The 21751-nt window shown below is 41.3% G+C and overlaps 1 protein-coding gene across 8 annotated transcripts in view; it reads left to right on the top strand.

Moving 5' to 3' along the window:
* The window catches only part of trip12 (thyroid hormone receptor interactor 12), a 170946-nt gene that overhangs the window by 23353 nt on the left and 125842 nt on the right, over window positions 1-21751 (top strand). For 6 of the 8 annotated variants that reach the window (XM_080185919.1, XM_080185916.1, XM_080185913.1 and 3 more), the window contains one exon: window positions 3503-3580. The exons of the other annotated variants lie outside the window; for them this stretch is intronic. The gene's annotated coding sequence lies outside the window, so the exon portion shown is untranslated. The remainder of the gene's footprint in view (window positions 1-3502; window positions 3581-21751) is intronic. 8 annotated transcript variants of the gene reach the window in all.

Raw genomic sequence — 21751 nt, forward strand, 5'->3', positions numbered from 1 at the left:
ATCATATGAGAGTGTCAGGCAAAATCGTTCTCCCGCACCGATCACTCAATTTTTAGTATTGCAGAGCAATGTAAGTTGGAACAAGACTATCCTGGAGTTCGAGTGAAATTCTGCTCCTTGAATTTCTGAGTAATCAAGCAGTCTTCAGGATATTTGCTCGTCCTTGTAGCCCTACGATTTAATCCAGGCTGTTTACTTCCCACAGATGACTCCCATTTCCATGCCCAACACCACAATGTTTAATATTGCTTATTCTTAGATGAGATAACTTATATTCTTGTACTGAAGTGCTTTCTCTTTTGAAGTTGAGATGAATTTAGTTGCTGGGAGTCTGTTGTAAACCTGTATAAATATACAAAGTGGAAATTACACTTCTACAGTATGATGCCACAATAATGGAATGACATCATAAAGCATTTTAATTTTCCTTCTTGGGTTGCAAAAGCTAGACTAATGGATGATGGGACTGTGGTAGGTTTAGCTTTGGTAGGTGAGGCTGTTGTCCCTATGGCTATCTAGTGGTCATGGAGCAAAAATAGTGAAAAGAATTCCATTTGACACTCTGGTAACTTGGCAAAAATAGAAAAATGAGTGCTTTAAAAGCCTGCAACAGGTTTGTATACAAAATTTCAAATTACTCGGTGCTTTGGTAGATATTTTAAAATCACTTCCTTGTGCTACTAATTTGGGAAACCCATTGATCTTGTGCTTGTTGGCACACACTTACATTTTACTTTCATTCTTTTAAAACTGATGAGAACTGAGCTCCCTTTCTATTTCACGCTCTTTCTCTTGTTGCTGGAGTTTTTCATTTAGTGGCTGAATTCAAGCAAGGTGAAACCCATTCCCAGGTGGATTACCAGGAAACAGTAGATCAAACAGATGGGGTATTTTGAGAAATTTAGACATATTTAACCAAGATTCTAACCCATCTGTACTTCGTTCCATGCTTGCTACCACAAGTACCTTTGAATATTTCTTAGGAATGGTGAAATACTATGCAAGTATGACTGCTTATTGGTTAGTCTCATTTGAAGAGCATTTGGAGGTAAATTATGAACAGTCAAATCTCATTGAGTACTTGTTATGGAATTTTAGTTTAGTTACCTTGAGCAATCACCATGAATTTATGCACATGTGGTATTATCAATGACTGAGTAAGCTTCCGATGAACGCAATCCAGAAAGAAATAAGAAATTGCCCCAAACATTAATTGTGACAGAAAATGAATTTGAGCGATTTTCTTTGGACAGTGTACATGTATTTAAAAGAATAGTCACTCTTCCCTTTTTATCAGATATAATGTTCTTGTTGGCTAAAAGGCTTAGTAAATGTTTAAAAAAAACTCTTTGACTAAGCCATACGTGCAAATTAGGAGCAGAGTAGGTCATTCATCTCCTTGAGCCTACTGTGCCATTCAACAAGATCACGGCTGATTGGTAATCCCCTCTCCACATTTCTACCTACCCCGATGACATTTCACCCCCTTGCTTAAGAATCTATCTTACTGTGTCTTAAAATATTCAAAAGCTCTGCTTCCACTGTCTTTTGAGGAAGGGTATTCAAAGACCCTCAAATAAAATTGTCCTTATCTGTCTTGATGAGAAACACCTATTTTTAAAGTGATCCGTAGTTCTAGAATCATAGAACCCGGCAGTGCAGAAAGAGGCCCTTTGGCCCATCGAGTCTGCACCGAACACAATCCCACCCAGGCCCTACCCCCATATCCCTACATATTATACCCACTAATTCCTCTAACCTACGCATCCCTGGACACTAAGGGACAATTTCTTAGCATGGCCAATCAACCTAACCCGCACATCTTTGGACTGTGGGAGGAAACCAGAGTACCCGGAAAAAACCTACGCAGACACGAGGAGAATGTGCAAACTCCACACACACAGTAACCCAAGCCGGGAATCGAACCCAGAACCCTGGAGCTGTGAAGCAGCAGTGCTAACCACTGCTACCGTGCTGCCCAAGATTCTAGATTCTCCCACAAGAGAAAACAACCTCCTCTTCACGTCTGCCATGTTAAGACCTCTCAGGATCTTAAGAGTTTCAATGAAGTCGCCTCTTAACTCAGCAGATACAATCCCAGCCTATCCAACCTTTCCTCAAGACTTTCTGGTATTAGTTGTAAATGTTCTCTGAATTGGTTCCAATGGACTTTCGTTCTTCATTAAATAAGGTGACCAATGCTATACACTACTCCAGATGTGGTCTCGTCAGTGCTCTGTACAACTGAAGCATGCTGTCCTTACTGTTGTCTTCAATTCCCCTCGCAATAAACAAAAAATTCTATTAGCTTTCCTATTTACTTGCTATACCTTTATTATAGTCTTCCGCGATTCATGCTTAAGGACACTCGGGTCTTTCTCAATATCACTTTAGATAACACTACTTTTTATTCTTCCTGCCAAAATAAGAACACAAGAAATAGGAGCAGGAGTAGGCCATTTAGCCCTTTGACCCTGCCCTGCCATTCAGTAAGATCACGGGAATTGAAGTGGATCAGTTCTACTTTTCCGCTTTCTCCCCATAACCCTTAATTCCCTTGTCTATCAGAAATCTATCTACTTGCGACTTAAATATATTCAACGAGGTAGCCTCCATCACTTCAATGGGCAGAGAATTCCAGAGATTCGCCACCCTTTGAGTGAGGAAGTTCCTCCTCAACTCCGTTCTAAACTGATTCTCCCCTCCCCCTTATTTTGAGGCTGTGCCCTCTAGTTCTGTTTTCCTTTCTAAGCGGGAAGAATCTCTCTACCTCTACCCCCTCCATAAAATGGACAATTAGATGTTTTCCCACATTAGACTCCATTTGCCAGATTTTTTGCCCACTCACTTAGTTTATGTCCCTTTGTAATATCCTTAGTGCAATGGCTAGGTCAGCATCAAATGCCTGGCCCTGGATTAGAAGGTAATATCTCAGCTGAAGATGCACTCAGCATTTTCTAAGACTCTTGAACTGAATAGGTGGCATAATACGTTGCCAATTTGTCAGTTCACATTTGAATGTTCCTATTAGAGATACAGTGGTCTGATCAACAGATTTTCATGTCATCTGGCCTAAAGTTCAATTGTAACATTTTGGCACAAAGATACTTGATATCCTGTTGGTAAATGCTTCTGACTGTCCAACTATGCTTGTAATGCTGGCTTCTCTTAATGGGAATGTTGTTACTGCCATGAGAAGAATCAGCCTTTGCGGTTCCGCTGAATTGTCTGTTCTCTTAACAAATTGGCGAAGTATTGAAGATGGACAAATACATGTATTGTTTTCCAGCCTTCTGAAGCTCAACAGTTGCACTTTCCAACTATGTTTTAGATTCTAGTGTCCTAACAAAACTTGTTTTCCCACTAAACTGCACTGTTGATACACACTTTGAGACACTCAATTGTGCAGAAGCTATCAAACACAATTGCATGTTGCACAAGTAAATCACACAAGTGCAGTTTTTCAGAATGTTAACACTAATTTAAAAAAATTTCTTTGCAGAAGATCTGAGCTTGCTGCAAAAGCTCATGTTCAAGTTGAGTCTAAGAAGGGTAGTTTTCTGCAATCAACTTTCAAACGGTAGGAACTTTCAAATGTGAATTGAGACTAGGGCAGTTTCAATTACTAATATTTGTGTGCATCATTAAACTGCTAATGAAAGCATCCAAAACAACTCCTCACTCATTTGTGATGAAATGCTAACCATAGTTTTGTACCTTGTTAATGTACTCTGTCATCTATTTTGGTTTTCTTTAAGCTCCAGCTACTTGTGTTAACCCCCCTCACTCCTGAATTTCACATTGTGACTACAGACTTCTCTTGTGATGCCAGCATTAGCTTATTTGCTGTCACAAGAAAGAACATCAGGAGCATAGAACAACCTGACTCGTACAATAACCACTGTTATGCTCTTGTTGCTTACTCTGGGAACCTCAGTGAGACAATCAAACTTTATTTGCTGAGTTTTGGATTTGGCACTGCGAGTCTTTGCTCCTTCAAAGTAGTGGGTGAAATTGGACTTTACCATTTACATGAAATTACTAAAAATAAATTGGTAGCCTTGTCTACACAAGTCCTGGTTTTCTTTTCCAGTGGAGAATGCTTGGGCACAGCATAAAATAGGCTGCCAATTCACTATGCATCCGTAAAGACCAATGTAAGCTGCTGTGTTTTAGAATGAAAATATTTTTCTTTGCTAACCAGCATTACCCCAAGGCAAAAAAAAATGGAAATAATATCACCAGTGTACAACTGAACACCACTATATATCTGGACGTGAAAACACTTGATGACTTGCTCTTAAGCTCAAGTATGATTCTCTTAATGCTATTGCACGCCTTGTGAAATATTGGTTTGAGAGTTTCAACTACACATTAGTCTCAACATACAACCAGCTTATATGCTTGTTTTATCCCACTGACAATATCTAGTGACAAAGATATCCATTATTTCTCTTTGGGACACCTCTGAACTTTGAGTTCAGAGCCAGAGCTGATAAAAGTACATACTTTAAAAATTGTCTCAGAATTGGACCACTAGCATCTTGATGCAAATTATTTTAGTACTCAACACAGCCTTGTGCTTTTGCACGAAGTCCTCGAGACAGATTTCAAGAACAGGTGAAATTTGAAATACAGTTGCTTCTCTTGGGGAAATATTACTGAAAGTGATGCAAAGTTGAGAAATACTGCAAAACTACATCCTTAATTTGAGAAACTAGCCATTCACAATCCATAAAAACAGAAAACAGTGTCAAGAATCAGTAATTACGCTACCTTGCAGCACATGCACTGATCAATAAATAGCTCAAGATTATCCTTCTGGCAGAGCTTTGGCAAATAAAGCTTTTTTGTGACTAGTGTTAACTTTTCTTTGTGAGCTAAAACTAATTGCGTCAGCCTATTAAAAACACTGATGAAACAATGATGAAATAGTAATTGAATTTGTACAAAATGTGGCACACCTCCCTGAATAAACATTGGAAAATGATCGCCATGACACAGCTATCTAACTTTGATTATTTTGAAAGAGCTTTGAAAAAATGTTATGGCCTGTCCTCAGAGGCAAGATGTCTGATTTCCAAATGCCATTTTAGTTTGCATGGTTTCATGCTAGCGTGCACAGGTAGCAAACTATAATATGCAAAGACAATTTATCTGAGGGATGCCTGCAGAGGACTACTAATGCTGCCTTATACAATTAAAAGCCTTATTTTCTTGAACTTAACTTAAAACTGAGCAAGTGTGCACAGCTGTAGCCTTGCATAGAATGATGTCACATTGGATGTTTGTATTCCCACTGATTTAATAAATGTGGATTTGACCTAATCACATCGGCTTCCGATGCATAATAACTGAGCTGCACAAGAAACAGTTCTGATTGATCTACCTTCCATTTTTAAAAATCAGTTCAAACATGTGCTGTGGATATTCTTGCAGTGTTACAGAGGTGTATACAGTACTTTGAAGTTAAATTTTTTGTTTTAAAATTTCAAGTAACTTGTTCTGTTGATGCATATTTTGGTTGGATCGATCATTAATTCTACACTTCAGCCAGCTTGCCTTTGCTGCATTTCCCTGTTGAAATCTCTGCTCATTTGAGGTCGTCTTTTGGTAGAAATGTTGCTACTGGAACAGAAATTTAGATTGGAAAACGACATCCATAAGTAAGCATGGTATATTCTATGAATGCATCATGTATAAATAAATGCCTATATAATATGGTTCTGCTGACTGAGAACTATTTCTCACGGATGCAAGCTTATCCTTCACAAATACTTAGTTCCCTACTTGCGACATGAAGGTCTTTGCATGTTTGGAAACCTTGTGTTAATTAACTACATTATCTGTTTTGCTTTGCTCCCAATGGTGCAGATTTTAATTGGTCAAAGATAAAATGTCATATTGCTGCCAGATATTGTAGGAACTGCGACCCTTTTCCTTGGATTCACAATTACAGCAAGGAAAATTTTAACATCTCACATGCTAATTGACGTTGCTTTTTGTTTCATTGCCTTTAGTTAGAGACTTTACATTTGTGGGCCTTCACCACTGCCCAGTTCTTACCTTTGCTGGTTTGAAAAATTAGCTGCAGTAAGGTTATGGTACTTTCTAAAATGGGGTGGGATGGTTATTGGGATTAAAACTGTGAATTAAATAAGCAGGTGCACCAATGCCTTGCTGTATTTAGATTTTTAGACTATGGTAAGATTGAAGGCCTTCTGGCATGAGGAAATAAAAACATTTCATGTTTTGAAGCATATAATTGTAAATGCTCATTTCATTCCTGGCCTGTTGTTTAAAAACTAATTTGCAATATACATTAATGACCTGCAATTTTGAATTGATATGACGTCGGTAGTGGGGAAAATTCAGCATTTCATTATCCAGGATTTTGTAATAGAGCGCTTGGAAAATAATGGCAGAACTTGTTAGTCAGCATAGATTTATAAAAGAGAAATCATGCTTGACAAATCTACTGGAATTCTTGGAGGATGTAACTAATAGATTGAAGGGAGGGAGCTAGTGGATGTGGTTTATTTGGACTTGCAGAAAGCTTTCAACAGCCCTGTTGAGAGAATGTATAAAATTCAAACATATGGGATTGGGGGTAGTGCATTGAGAGAGATGGAAAACTGACACACAAGAAACAAGAGTAGGAATAAGGTGGTCTTTTTCCACATGGCAGGTGGTGACTTGTGGGGTACTGCAGGGAATAGCAGTAGGACCCCAGCTATTTATTATATCTAAATGATTTTGATGAGTGAACTAAATGCAATATCTCTGGAGGCATGGCCAATTTAAGGGGGCATTCCCTGAGGGCCACATGATTGTGCTGGGCCCTATGGAATGTCATGGCAGGAAGCTGAACCAATTGAGCGCAAGGGCAACTATCCTGGGTCAGGGAGGATCCTCTGTTGGAGCAAGATAGGAGTGTTGTACAGTTGTGTTGTTTATTCTGTCTGACCCTTTATTGTAAATACTTATTGATTGTTGGCAATAAATCCTTTGTTACTTTGAGGCACATTGAATTGCACTTGATTTATTATACTGGCAATGAGAACTTTTGAAGTTGGGGATCACAGTGAACAACTAGAGAGGGAGGACACTTGAATGGTGAAAATATGATACATCACATTCAAGGAAACTGGGGACAATATATTGAAAGACTATGTTACTACTTTGTAGCAAATGTAACAGCTGAAAAGAAGCTCACAGTCTGTGGTGCACAGAAAGCTTAGTGAGAAGTTTAACATTGCCCGACACTCCAGACACACAGTCCTTTGACCAGATATTTGAATTTGTTAAAAACCATTTCAACTCCCAACCCTCATTATGTTTGAGGTACAAATTTCATTCCGTAGTCCAGGAGCCAGGGGAGACGGTCTCAGGATTCGTGGCCAGATCGAGTGTGTTGGTAGAGGACTGCGAATTTGTCCCACCTTCAAGAAAAATGTTAAGAGACCGTTTGGTCTAAAATCATACGGGAGAAGTTATTGGCTGGGACCAAAGTCGCTGAAGCAGCTGAATGCGCTGAGCAAGGTGTAAGCGAGTTGTAAGATGTGCCAAACATCTTACGTTTGTGGCAGGAAACTGCAGTCATGAAGTGTGTGAGGGGTAGCAGAGTCCGAAAAAGGAGTACTGCATTGAAGGTTGAAGCTTGTTTTTGATGTGGGGGAGAACAAGAAATTTGATGACACCAGAATTATGTTTCAGGTACAACAGAGGGTCATTTACAAACATGATGCAGTGTGAAGCAGTCAGGACAGAATATTCAAAAAAACTCTCAAATTTAATCCTTTGAAAAACTAGATGAGGAATCCGACAAGGGACTAGAGTTGTTTACCCATAACTGGGCCCAACTAAGTAAAGTGCCCCTTATAAGGGAGAGTCTTGATAAATGGCAACTTGAACACAGGCTGCGGCTACAGTCGGAGGGGATCAGGCATTTCGTTACCTTCAAAAAAACCTCCAAGCAGTAAGATTGAATGAGTCTGGAGCCATTTTGTCTACACATACAGTAGAGAGATTGAAGTCTTAGGATAGCAACAATCACTGTGCCCTATAGGAATTAGACAGCATGGTTCCCTGTCTTGGTAACAAGTAGTCATGATGTGGAGATGCTGGCGTTGGACTGGGGTAAACACAGTAAGAAGTCTGACAACACCAGGTTTAAGTCCAACCGATTGATAGTAAACTCGCAAGCTTTTGGGGTTTGCCCCTTCGTCAGGTGAAGGGGCAAACCCCAAAAGCGTGCGAGTTTACTATTAAATCGGTTGGACTTAAACCTGGTGTTGTCAGACTTCTTACTTGGTAACTAGTAGTCATAGACCTTGTTCAATGGGCCGTGATTGGCTCAAACAGATAAAATAAAAATAAACATGTGGGATGAAGGTTTTCAGGAGCTGCTGTGTAAATATTCCAAGGTCTTTCAGATTGAATTAGAACATATTAGGGGAGCTGAAGCTAAAATTAATTTGAATCCAGATGCAACACCTAAATTTCTGAGCTTGCCTTCTGCCTTTTGCATTTCATCATATGGTTGAAACCAAGCTCAAAAGACTTGGAAGATTTAGGTATCATAAAACTTGTTCAGTTCGCAGAACGGGCTGCATTTGTAGCCCCCATTCTCAAATTGGACTATATTGTATTTGAAGGAATATAATAGTCAATAGAGGTTCGCGGATAGATATCGCATTCATAGAATTGGAGACCTCTATGCCAAACTACACAGGTTTGATTGAGGTCTAACTTTATCAGCAGCTGGAGTTGGATGAAGACTCGGGTTGGTTACTATCAACACCCACAATTAGTATACATGTTTATCTTTTGGCACTTATGCCATTTGCCAAATATGATGGAAAGTTTATTACAAGGCATCCCAAAGGCGGCACGGTAGCACAGTGGTTAGCGCTACTGCTTCACAGCTCCAGGGACCTGGGTTTGATTCCTGGCTTGGGTCACTGTCTGTGTGGAGTTTGCACATTCTCCTTGTATCTGTGTGGGTTTCCTCCGGGTGGGAGGAAACCGGAACACCATCCAAAGATGTGCGGGTTAGGTTGATTGGCCATGCTTAAATTGCCCCTTAGTATCCTGAGATGTGTAGGTTAGAGGGATTAGTGGGTAAAATGTGTAGGGATATGGGTGTAGGTCCTGGATGGGATTGTGGTCAGTGCAGACTCGATGGGCCAAATGGCTTCCCTCTGTACTGTAGGGTTTCTATTATTTCTATGATCTTGACATCATTCTAATTACAGGAGCCTCACTGAACGTATACAAACTTGGACGAAGTTTTGAAACAATTTAAAGAAGCAGGTATTTGTTTGAAATGGGAGAATGTGTACTTTCCAGGCAGTTGAAGTTAGATATTTGGGGTTTAGGATAATCACAAAAGATTTACCTCCTTTGGGAGATAAAGTTAAAGCCATTAAAGAGGCTCTAAGCCAAAAACAAAATGCTGGTTGTTCCTCAGAATGGTGAATTATTGTAGTAGATTTTTATAAAACGTGCTTACCACCTTAGCCACTCCACTGGTTGTTAACATTAACATTGGAGGTGGGGAGCAGAATAAAAAGCATCCATGAAAATTAAGCATTGCAGTCATCTCTATTGTTGGTGCACATTGATCCAAACAAATCATTGGGAGTAACCTGTGATGTATCATTATGGAGTTGGAGTAGGAGCAGTTATGCCCACAGCATGTCTAATGGAGTAGAAAAGCCCATTGCGTTTGTCAAAAGTGTTGTCAGCTTTGGGAGGGCTAAAGTATTCCCAAATAGATAAAAGCTTGATAGTCATGTATGCAGTCAAAGTTATCAGTACATTTATGGATACCATTTTACAAAAGTTTTGGACCACAAGCCATTTTTAGAATCATGATATCCCTACGGTGCAGAAGAGGCCATTCAGCCCACCGAGTCCGCACCAACTGGATCAACAAAGCAGGATGAAAGCACTAGTCAGAAGTTGTTTAGTGACCGGGCATCAATAAAGAAATTGACGTGATGGTCACTCAGTGCCCCAGTTTTGAAGCCCACAAGACCAATATGTATCCTTGGTGGTCAGGTGGACCTTGGGCAAGAATACACTTCGACTTTGCAGGGCTGTTTGTGGGTGATGTGTTTCTTGCATCAGTCAATACACGTTTAAGTGGCTGCATGTCCGGTTGATAAAGTCAGCAGTGACCACCACCATTGATAAATTGAGGATTTTTTGCCATTCATAGCATCTTGGAGGTCTTAGTGTCACACAATGGCATGTCATTCACAGCAGAAGAGTTTGAGAAATCTGTAAAATCAAGTGGTATTTGCCATATTAGGTCAGCACCTTGCCACCCGTCCTCAAATGGGTGAGCAGAACATGCTGTGCAACCATTCAAATCATTGAAGAAATGAGTCATTAGGCCTCACTCCTATGTGCAGCCAGTTTTTTGTTGTCTTAGTCCATGCCAAATATGACCTTGGGAGTCACCAGCCAAGCTACTATGCGATGTCACTTGATACGGTTGCTTACAATTTTCCTAGATTTGACGGAGAGGGGAGCAGGCTAGGTAAGCTTTTCAAAACAAAATCATGACTCCTTGAATTGAGGATTTAGTCATAGAAACTTTGCCGCAAGACCAGTATGGGTGACTGCTAAGATTGTGGAAAGAATAGACCTATCTCCTAGACCACAAATACAAAGTTGTTGTATCAAACAACATGTAGACCGCCTGACAAGGGGAGCAGTGCCTGACTCAAGGCATTAACGACTGACCGACCCATGAAGTAAATTTGGTGCAGGGATCCTGGTTTAAATGTGGAAACTGAGCAACCAGCAGTTTTTGTAACTGAGGGTACAGCAGCTACCGAGGAGGATCTCCATCCTCAATTGAGTTTGCTTTTTGCATCTATCCTACCAAATTTCCTAGAAGATCCTAGCTCAGAATTGAGATGTTTGACCTAGGTGCGGAAATCTCTGGATCAACTAAACTTACAATGAGTTGCCCTGGGGTATTTCTGACATCTTTTGAAATTTGTTGCCCATGTTGATCATTTTTTTTTCCCCTTCCTAAGGTGAATTCAGGAGTTAAGTGGGAAGCAATGTGATAGTGCGGCCCCTTTTGAGGAGGTGTTCCCTGAGGGCCGTGCAATCAGGCCGCACCCCAAGGAGTATTGAGGTGGAAAGCTGAGCTATCGAGTGCAAGGGTGTGTATCCTGGGTCGGAGACGATGCTTGGTTGGAGCCAGGGATTGTGGTACAGTCACATTGTTTATTTGGTCTGACCAAATATTGTTGGCGATAGATCCTTTCATTACTTTGAGCCACATCAAAATGCCCCTGTGCAGATAGCGCAAAGCTGGGTGGGAGGATACAGCAATTTCCAGTGTGATTTGGGCAAGCTGAGGGAATAGGCAAATGCAAAGCAGACAGTACAATGTGGATAAATGTGAAGACAACACTTCAGAAAAGCAGGAAGGTGCATAATTATCTGACTATAAATTAAGGGGGTGATGTGTAATAAGACCTGGTGTTTTTGTGCATTAGTCACCGAAGTTAAGCATGCCGATGGTGCAGAAAGCAAATGGTATGTTGGCCTTTGTCGTGAGAGGATTCGAGTACAAGAACAGGGATGTCTTGCTGCATTTAAACAGAGCCTTGGTGAGGCCACACTTGGAATATTGTGTGCAGTTTGGCCTCCTTATCTGAGGAAGAATGCTTTTGCTGTGGAGGAAGTACAACAAGGTTTACTAGGTTTACTAGGTTGATGATGGGACGGAGGTATGAAAAGTGTTGTATTGGTTGGGACTATATTTCATAGAATTATAAAATCCCTATAGTGCAGAAGCCCATCGAGTCTGCACCAACTCTGACAGAATATTGTAATGATGTGGAGATGTTGTTGTCAGATGACTTATTAGAATATTGTAACCCAGGCTGCTGCCTCGTCCTATCCCCGTATCCCATTTTACCATGGCTAGCCCATCTAATCTAATCTATGTCTCTTGGGGCAGTAAGAAATCTCTCAACACCAGGTTAAAATCAAACAGGTTTATTTGGTAGTAAGAACTTTTGGAGCACTGCCCCTTCATCAGGTGAATGGCAGCACTCCGAAAGCCCGTGCTACCAAATAAACCCATTGGACTTTAACCTGGCCTTATGAGACTTCTTACTGTGTCCACCCCAATCCAATGCTTGCATCTCCATCTCTTGGGACACTAATGGGCTATTGCACTATGGCCAATCCACCTAACCTGCACATTTTTGAACTGTGGAAGGAAACCGGAGCACCCGGAGGAAACCAATACAGATAAGGACAGCGTGCAAACTTCACACACACACAATCACTGAAGGCAGAAATTGAACCTGGATCCCTCAAGCTGTAAGGCAGCATTTGCCATTGTGCCACCATGCTGCTCCTAGAGCTCAGAAGAATGAGGGGGGAATCTCATGGAATATTACAAAAATTCAATAGGAACAGACCGGGTATATGCAAAAAGGATGTTGCTGATGTCAGGGAGTCCTGAACCAGGGGCAACAGATTGTTCTGATCATACTACTCACGTTTTCTGTTTTTCAAACACAGCATTTACCTGAAAGGCGAATAAAATTTACTGGAGTTCTATGAGGATGTGTCTAGCGCAGTGGATAGAGGAGAGCCGGTGGATGTGGTCTTTCTGGATTTTCAGAAGGCGTTTGACAAGGTACCTCACAGAGGTTATTGCAGAAGGTCAGGGGACATGGAGTTGGGGGTAGGGTGTTAGCGTGGATAGAGGATTGGTTGTCAAATAGGAGACAGAGAGTGGGGGGTCAATGGGTGCTATTCGGATTGGCGGTTGGTGACTAGTGGGGTGCCCCAGGGGTCGGTGCTGGGGCCTCAGCTATTTACCATTTATATAGATGATCTGGAGGAGGGAACCGAGTGTAGGGTGTCGAAATTTGCTGATGACACCAAGATTGGGGGAAAGGCAAATTGTGCGGAGGGTGTGGAGAGTCTGCAGAAGGATCTAGATAGGCTGGGCGAATGGGCCAGGAAATGGCAAATGGAATTTAATGTTGGCAAGTGTGAGGTGGTCCACTTTGGTAGGAAGAATGGTAGGAAGGACTGTTACTTACGGGGCAAAAAACTGCAGCAGGCGACGGTGCAGAGGGACCTCGGGGTCCTTGTGCATGAGTCGCAAAAACCCAGCTTGCAGGTGCAGCAGGTGGTCAGGAAGGCGAATGGGATGCTGGCCTTCATAGCGAGGGGGATTGAATATAAAAGTAGGGAGGTCTTGCTGCAGCTGTATAAGGCATAGGTGAGGCCGCAGCTGGAGTACTGTGTGCAGTTTTGGGCGCCGCACCTGCGCAAGGATATTTTGGCCTTGGAGGGAGTGCAGAGGAGGTTTACTAGGCTGATACCGGAGTTGAGGGGGTTGAGCTATGAGGAAAGGCTGAATAAACTAGGCTTGTACTCGTTAGAGTTTAGAAGAATGAGGGGAGATCTCATTGAGACATATAAGATGATGAATGGGATGGATAGGATAGAGGTGGAGAGACTCTTCCCGCTCAAAAAAGACAGTAGGACTAGGGGGCACAGCCTCAAGATAAAGGGGAGGCGGTTTAGAACGGAGTTGAGGAGGAACTTCTTCACTCAAAGGGTGGTGAATCTCTGGAATTCTCTGCCCGTTGAAGTGGTGGAGGCTGCCTCGCTAAATATTTTTAAGAAGCGGGTTGATGGGTTCTTGATAAGAGAGGGGATTAAGGGTTATGGGAAGAGGGCGGGAAAGTGGAACTGAGCCACGACAGATCAGCCATGATCTTATTGAATGGCGGGGCAGGCTCGAAGGGCTAGATGGCCTACTCCTGCTCCTATTTCTTATGTTCTTATGTTCTTACATGTGTGGTGCTTCTTTACATGTTAGAAATGTGGGGCAGCTATTTTCTGCTTAAGATTGACACTTACGAATTCCTAACCTGATAATAGGCAAGCATAGTTTATGACCAAAATAGTCTCAGGATTGAGCATTTTTCAGTTTACGATGGAAAGCACTTCTGATTCAAATGTGACATGGGCAATCAAGTTCCTACCTCTGGCCCCTGTGCTTAGTTGTAAGTCAGTTGAAGCAGTGTGGTGCTTCTCAAACCAACCTTTGCTACAATCTCAAATTCATTCTGAATTATTTGTCACTTTGTTTTCAATAACCCATTGGTTCCCAAGGCCGAATGCTTTTTCAGTTAGTTCTGCGAGAACCACGGGCACTGCAAAATGGTGTTATCTTTCAGGGTCATTTTGAAAGATGTCTAGTTCTCAAACACTTCTAAAACCATCATTTAATTAGCTCAAGGTAAGTTCTCTTGAACCACTTTTTGAAGTATATGCTCATTTATTGAAATTGACGAAGCAACCTGTTTTTAATTGCAGTGTGGCAATACAAATATTTGCAGTTTAATACTGCGGGAGTAGCTTTAAAAGATAGATCAGCTGCTGAATGGTCAGATTGTCCAGTATGGAAATCTATACAGGTTGATAGATAATGGACTGCTTGCATTCAGCTCTTTGGTCATCAGTGATTCATTCAAAGAATGCAGTCCAGGTTATGCCTGTGAATAGGACAATGGCACTGATGCCTTTAATCTCGCCCACTGCTATAGGCTGCTATCCTGGTTGGTAATCTGCCACCTCATGCTTAGGAGCAGTAAGGCTGAATTATTACAGCTTCAGGGTTTGCATGATGCCTGCACTACAACCATTGCTACCACTTGGTTAGACAACTGGGCTGAATGTACATGGTATAATTGTGCAGTCATGAGGTCAATTAGGGGGTTTATGAAGGTCTTTGGAAGTGAACTGAAATGAGTTATAAATTAGTTTACACTCTACAAAACAATGACACAAAGCAAAATAAGCATATATGTTGGCAATGCTTGAGCATCTGTAGTAGTGGGAGGGATAGGGTTAATATTTCAGGTTGATGACCTGATGACAAGTGAGCAACTCTTGTGTTGAGCTTAGTTCTGATGGTTTGGGTATAAGTGCAGATTCTACATCTCTGCTTTGAACTGCAATTCGATTGTATGATTCACACAAAGGTTATTATATTACATCTTTCAGTAGTTAGCTGAGTGAGCAGTCGCCTGCTTAGTGTTTAAAAACATTCTAAATGCAAGTATGATGTCAAAAGAGATGTCTTCACACTTAACAAAACAATACAGCAAGGCACTTAATGTTTGACCAGTTGGAAATGTGAAAGAACTGGAAGATTAATAAATGTTTCAGGGAGCTAAAGGTATGTCTTTAAATTGGTCACTCTTCACGTGATCCAGAAGCTGTGCAGTGGGCTATTTGACTCTGAAGATAGTCATAGTTGAGGTCGACTTTTTTCATCTTTTTTTCCTTTTCACATCCCCTTTGCATATAGTTCAGTTACCATGATTGCAATTAAGAGTGGGACTAAAGATTTTGCATTTCCCAGTTGAGACCAATTTGTGTAACTGCAATCTTGTTTGCACAAACTTAATCAAACCTAGCACTTTGGGTTCTGTGTGCCATGATGCTGGATTTTGCTGCTGCAAGTTTTATAGTTCATAATCTTAATAGTGGTGCTTGGTATAATACATTTGCACCTTTACTAGGTTAGTAAACAGATTGAAAGCGATTAGGAATTTACACTTTCACACCTTGTGTTGTTGAAAGCAACTATTTGCTACGTTAAAATGTGGTTTTTGAAAAATTGCTAGTGACCATATTATTCAACTCAGGCAAATTAAATTTGGCTCCATGTCAGATGTCATGGATTGAAATTATTCACTTTTGATTCATATTTTGTTTGAGATGTTGTGCTTTGCTTGCTTTTCTAGTATGTTTTAGAAATGTTAAAGATGACAGATATTGCAGAGCAAAATCTGATTTGTGAATTAGAATGAACTGGCCTTGGGTTTAATTAAATCTTAGCTGAAGAATGCATAAAAAAAGGGCATTTTTTGTTTTCCCCCAAGTTTATATTGCGCATAATTTGTAAAATCATCAAGTGTTCTTTTCAATTTCTGTAATTTGCCCATGAGCACAAAACATGGTGGGAAACATGAGTGGAATTGGAAACAGAAGAAATGGTATTGGAAAACATGGAAACCAGAAGCAGAAGTAGGCCATTTGACCCTGCTAGCCTGCTCTGCCATTGTCCTGATTCTAACCCCTCATTTCCTTTTGATCCCTATATACCTATAGAAAAAGCAGCATAGTCTTATGAGAACACTTCACTTAATATCTAAAATAAAGCAGAGGATACTGCAAAATCTCAGATCTGGCAGCATTTGTGGAGGAAGAGTTAATGTTTTGACTCCATCGCTGAAAGGTAGAAATGTGGTGGCTTGCCACTTCAGTTCTCACTTTTCAATCGACCAGTCACCATATTCAAAGGATCATCCTCCACCATGCTGCCACCCAAACCACCTTCCCTCCTCCTCCCATCAGCATTCTATAGAGACGGTACCCTCCAAGACACTTTATTCTACCCCTCTATCATCCCAACACCTCACTGGGGCTCAAGTGGCAAGTGACAGGACTAATTACTGGTGGCTTTTATATTGTTGAGGGGATGGAGCAAAATAGGTGTGAACTTAGAATTTGTATTGTGCCCCTGACAAAGATGTCAGGGGCACAATACAAAGGGAATGGTCATGGTGTTAAAGACTATGGCAAGTGGTAATTGTAACATAAAGGATAGAGCTAAATGTGTTAAAAGCAGAACAAGGTTAGTGGTCTCTGATATCAAAACATGAGAGCAAGTTAGATTGGCCCAGTGGGGAGAGGGGGGTTGGTTGGGAAAGAATATAGAAAACAAAATAGAGATCCAAACTTGTGTCCTGAAGTTGTTGAACTCCATGTTAAATCCAGAAGACTCTAAAATGTCTAGTAGGGAGATGAGGTGCTGCTCCTCCAGTGTGTTGGGCTTCACTGGAACATTGTAGCAGATCAGTGACACAAATGTAGGCGTGAGAGCAAGATGGAGAATTGAAGTGGCAAGTGATGCGACTAATTACTGGTGGATTGTGTGAAAGAATTCTGGAAAGACTTCCCGATGCGAGCAGCTTTGAGCGTCAAATGCAATAGATTAAATTGAAAGAAGTGCAAGTGAATTGCTTCTTTACCTCGAATGAATGTTTGGAGCTTTGCGCAGTGAAGAGACTAGAGGTCAGATTGCAGGTGTTATACCTCCTGTGATTGCATGGGAAGCAGAGGTGTTGGGATGATAAAGGGGTGGAACAAGGTATCTTGGAGGGTACTGTCTCTATAGAATGCTGATGGGAGGAGAAGGATGGTGTTTGGATGGTAGCATCATGGTGGGGGATGATCCTTTGAATGTGGAGACTGGTTGAGTGAAAAGTGAGGATAAGGGGAACCATATCTGGGAGGGAGCTGAAAGGGTTGAGGGCACATATGTAGGTGAGGGCCCTGTCAGCTACAGTGGGAAACCTTGGCTCGGAGGAAAGCATTGTTTTGGTTGGCAGCATCATTGGAACAGATGCAATGGATGCAGAGAAACTGGGATGATTCCTTGGAGGAAGGAGGTATAGTTGAGGGGCTTGTAATGAATGTTGGTAGCCTGTTCAAAATATTGACGAGGGGTCAAAGGAGGAGTGTTGGAGATGGACTGTGCTTCCAATTTCCACCCCTTTCTCACCATCACGAAGTGGCAGTCTTTTCCAGGTCCAGTTGAGAATTGTCATCAATGTACTGGAAAAAAGAATTGTGGGAGGGGGCCTGTGTAGGACTGGAGAACATAATGTTACACATTCCACAGGCATAACTGGGGCCCATGCAGGTATCCATAGCTGCACCTTTGAATTTGATATCGCAGAAAATTTATTTTTGTTGCCTGTGAACAGTGCGTTTGTATGTACGAAGTGCTGCTTTCTTGTTTGTCCCAATTCAATTATTCCAACAGAGAACATTTTTAAATTTAAATGTAAAGGTCCTTTATATCACTCTTGCCCTGAATTTAATGCAACATTTTGCTTGTCTCCACACCACTGCCTTAGATGCATTAAATACAGATGAAGGTAGTATACTGTTGCAGTATGTTATTGTATATCTGTCTGTCTTGTGGCAGGCCTGTAGTTTCTTAGATTAAATTGCTTAGTTAAAATGAAGCCCTTGTAAAGGATTCTCAGCAGGCAATGAGGTTTCTTGTAGGCAAATTTCTAGGAATTTGTTAGGAGCCCTGGAGTTTCTGGACTTGGGATTTTCACCGTAACTTCATTGCAGTGTTAATGTAAGCCTACTTGTGACACAAACTAGTTATTTTTGGTGGAAACAATTATCTGATCTCCCTGATGACAATACTGCTCTCTGCTGATATTTTTGGAGACTCTGAAATTCTGATGGGAGGTGAATCAGTGGTGGTCCATCCCCACACCTCAAACTAGTTTTGCAGCTTCCAAAACTGCCCCATATGTCAGTCACACCTGTGGAATGTAGACAAGTCAGTGACACCTGTGGAATGCAGGACTATTTTTAAACTGAGTTCAGTTGCAAAAGCACCCAAACTAATCCAAAGGCGTGGCAAAATTGTGAATGGTTTTGATTTGGTTTGATTTATTATTGTCTCATGTATGAGTATACAGAGTATTATTTCTTGCATGCTATACAAACAAAGCATACTGCACATAGGGAAGAAGAGTGCAAAATGTAGTGTTACAGACATACCTGGGGTGTAGAGAAAAATCAACTTCGATCATATAAATAAGGAGAAATGGTTACCAGTGACAGAGGACACAGATTTAAAGTGATTGGCAGTAAGGGAAAAAAAATGCACACACTGTTTTCCAGAATGCACCATCTGAAAGATTGGAAGTGATTCAGTCATTGCTTTCAAAAGAGAAAAGGAAACATGGGCGATGTAAGAAGGGATGTGGGAAAAGGACAAGAAAATACAATTAATTAGATGGCTCTAGCAAAGAACCAGCACAGGCGCTCTGCACTGAATGTGTATCACTACAAATGAAGATGGCAAATTAGGAGTAAGAAAAACAGTGCCAGTGTTTTTCTCCTGACAAGGCACTGCCACTTCTGGCACTGTAACCAGACTACAGCCACTTCCATTCCTAATCCCAGCAGTCACTTGACTATTTCAGTGAAGCACATCCATTACCCAGTTTGGAGTATTTTCTCCCAACATGCACAATGGCTATTCCACAGCTTGAGAGCTTAGATCATGATTGCAGCTTCAGCATTGCTGAAAAAATTTATTTGATGAGCACTTCATGAAAAGGAGAAAAAGAATGAGTGCACGGCATATAGATTGTGGGAAAGAAGGATTACGTTAGGAGGTAGCTTTTGAGTAGGTTTCCAATTGCAGAGCTAGTTGCAGTAAGGGGAAGAAGTTGGGCAGAAACTATTAAGGACTAGTGGTGGAATGGATGAAACAAGGAATAAGAAGCTGGAACGGGGGGGTATGCGGAAGATGTTTTTTGAGTCACTTGGGACTAGGATAAGACAAATGTATCATAAGCTGATGTAAAACAAAGGGTGGGAATTTGAGTATTAAAGTGCTGGAGATAGCATAGGCACTGACCAATTGCAACTGTAGCTGGCATCCTATGATGTAAATATGACACTATACTCTTGGTATTTTCATATGTGCATATGGTATCCTCCCTTTTCTGAAATGTATAAGTTTTTTTTTCCTGGTAATGTCAACTGTTTAGCATGCTATTTTAAACTCACCAAGACTATTTAAGTAAAAATAACAAGTATTTCCATTCTAGGCCTCAGCGTAAAAGGCTGTTGTAGACAACTTTGAAAAATTGCTCTTACTGAATTTGGGTCATGTCTACTTGCAATAAATTTCTGATTTCTGGCAAAATAAATTATTTTCCTAGTATTCCTCTTATCTCGTTGCCCTGAGGGCATTCAAAGTATGCCCATGTAATGTGGGAATGTAATTGCCTGCAGGGCACGACTGGGTTGGTTCCCATTTCCAAAATATATTAGTAATATTGAAGATTGATTTGGTGAAGGTGCAAAAGCATACACCATGCCCAGTTTTTAAGGAGTTTTTGATAAATTGAATATACCCAAAAATTTACTAAATTTACCAAGTCCATAAATCAGATACACTGGGGTAGTACACATGGCCCCCTGAGGCAATGAACAACTACACTTGCCAACTCCTGGGAATTTGCTTGGATTGAACATGGAATTAAGAGGAGGAGTAAACCACTCGGCCCTGCAAGTCTGCTACTCCATACTCCACACACCAATCTGATTGTAACTTCATGCTGATCTACAATAACATCTCACTCTCTTGTTAATCAAGAATCTTTCTACTTCAGCCTTAAAAATACAGGTTTAGCTTCCGCTACCTTTTTGAGGAAGAGTTCCAAAGTCTCATGACTCTTGAGAAACAAATTTGCAGTACCTCTGTCTCAAATGAGCAGCCTCTTTAAATACTGATCCCCTAGTTCTAGATTCTCAGAGGCAACATCCTTTTCACGTTTACCCTGTCAGTACCCCTCAGGATCGTAAAAGTTTTGATCAAGTCACCTCTTGCTCTTCTAAGCTCCAGTGAATACAAGTCACACCTCTTGAACCCTTTCTTGACAACCTGCCCATTCATGGCATCAGTCTAGTAAACCTTCCTTGAACTGCTACTAATGCATTTTCATTTTTTCTTTAATGAGATCCATTGTGTACACAACACTTCAGATGTGGTCTTACCAATGTCCTGTACAACTAAAACATAGCCCCCCTGACCTCCTTTTGGAAACTGGTTGACACAGGAAACAGTAGGAATTAACTAAATAGCAGGCAGTGACTAGTGGGGTACCATGGGGGTCAGTGCAAGGACCCAGGTATTCACAATGTAAAAATAGTTTAGATGAGGGAACTAAATGTAATATCTTCAGATTTGCAGATGGCACAGCTGGATGGAAGTGTCAACTGTGAGGAGGATGCAGAGATGCTTCGGTGTGATTTGGACAAGCTGAGTGAGCAAATGAATGGCAGATGCAGTATATTTTGGATAAATGTGAAGTTGCCCAGTTTGGTAGCAAAAATGGGAAGGAAGATTATAATGTGGCTCTAGATTGAGAGGGGGGAATGTGCAACAAAACCTAGGAGTCCTTATGCGCAGTCATTAAAAGTAAGCGTGCAGATGTAACAGGTGGTGAAGAAGGCAAATAGTTTGTTGGCCTTTATGGTAAGAGGATTTGAGTACCTGGATGTTTTGCTGAAGTTATATAGGGCCTTGGAGAGACCACACGTGGAAAATTGTGCGCAATCCTTATCCGTGGAAGAATGTTCTCGCTGTGGAGCGAGTGCAGTGAAGTGATTCCTGTGATTGTGGGACCGAGTCAGTTAGGATTATATTTCCTGAAGTTTAGAAGAATGAGTTGGTAACTCATAGCTTTAAAAATTCAACACTATTAGAACATAACATAAGAACATAAGAAATAGGAGCAGGAGTAGGCCATCTAGCCCTTCGAGCCTGCCCCGCCATTCAATAAGATCATGGCTGATCTGTCGTGGCTCAGTTCCACTTTCCCGCCCTCTCCCCATAACCCTTAATCCCCTCTCTTATCAAAAACCCATCAACCCGCGTCTTAAAAATATTTAGCGAGGTAGCCTCCACCACTTCAACGGGCAGAGAATTCCAGAGATTCACCACCCTTTGAGTGAAGAAGTTCCTCCTCAACTCCGTTCTAAACCGCCCCCCCCTTTATCTTGAGGCTGTGCCCCCTAGTCCTACTATCCTTTCTGAGCGGGAAGAGTCTCTCCACCTCTATCCTAT

This window comes from Carcharhinus amblyrhynchos, chromosome 3 (genome assembly GCF_965287045.1).
Source record: "Carcharhinus amblyrhynchos chromosome 3, sCarAmb.v2.hapA, whole genome shotgun sequence".
NCBI classification, from domain to species: domain Eukaryota; kingdom Metazoa; phylum Chordata; class Chondrichthyes; order Carcharhiniformes; family Carcharhinidae; genus Carcharhinus; species Carcharhinus amblyrhynchos.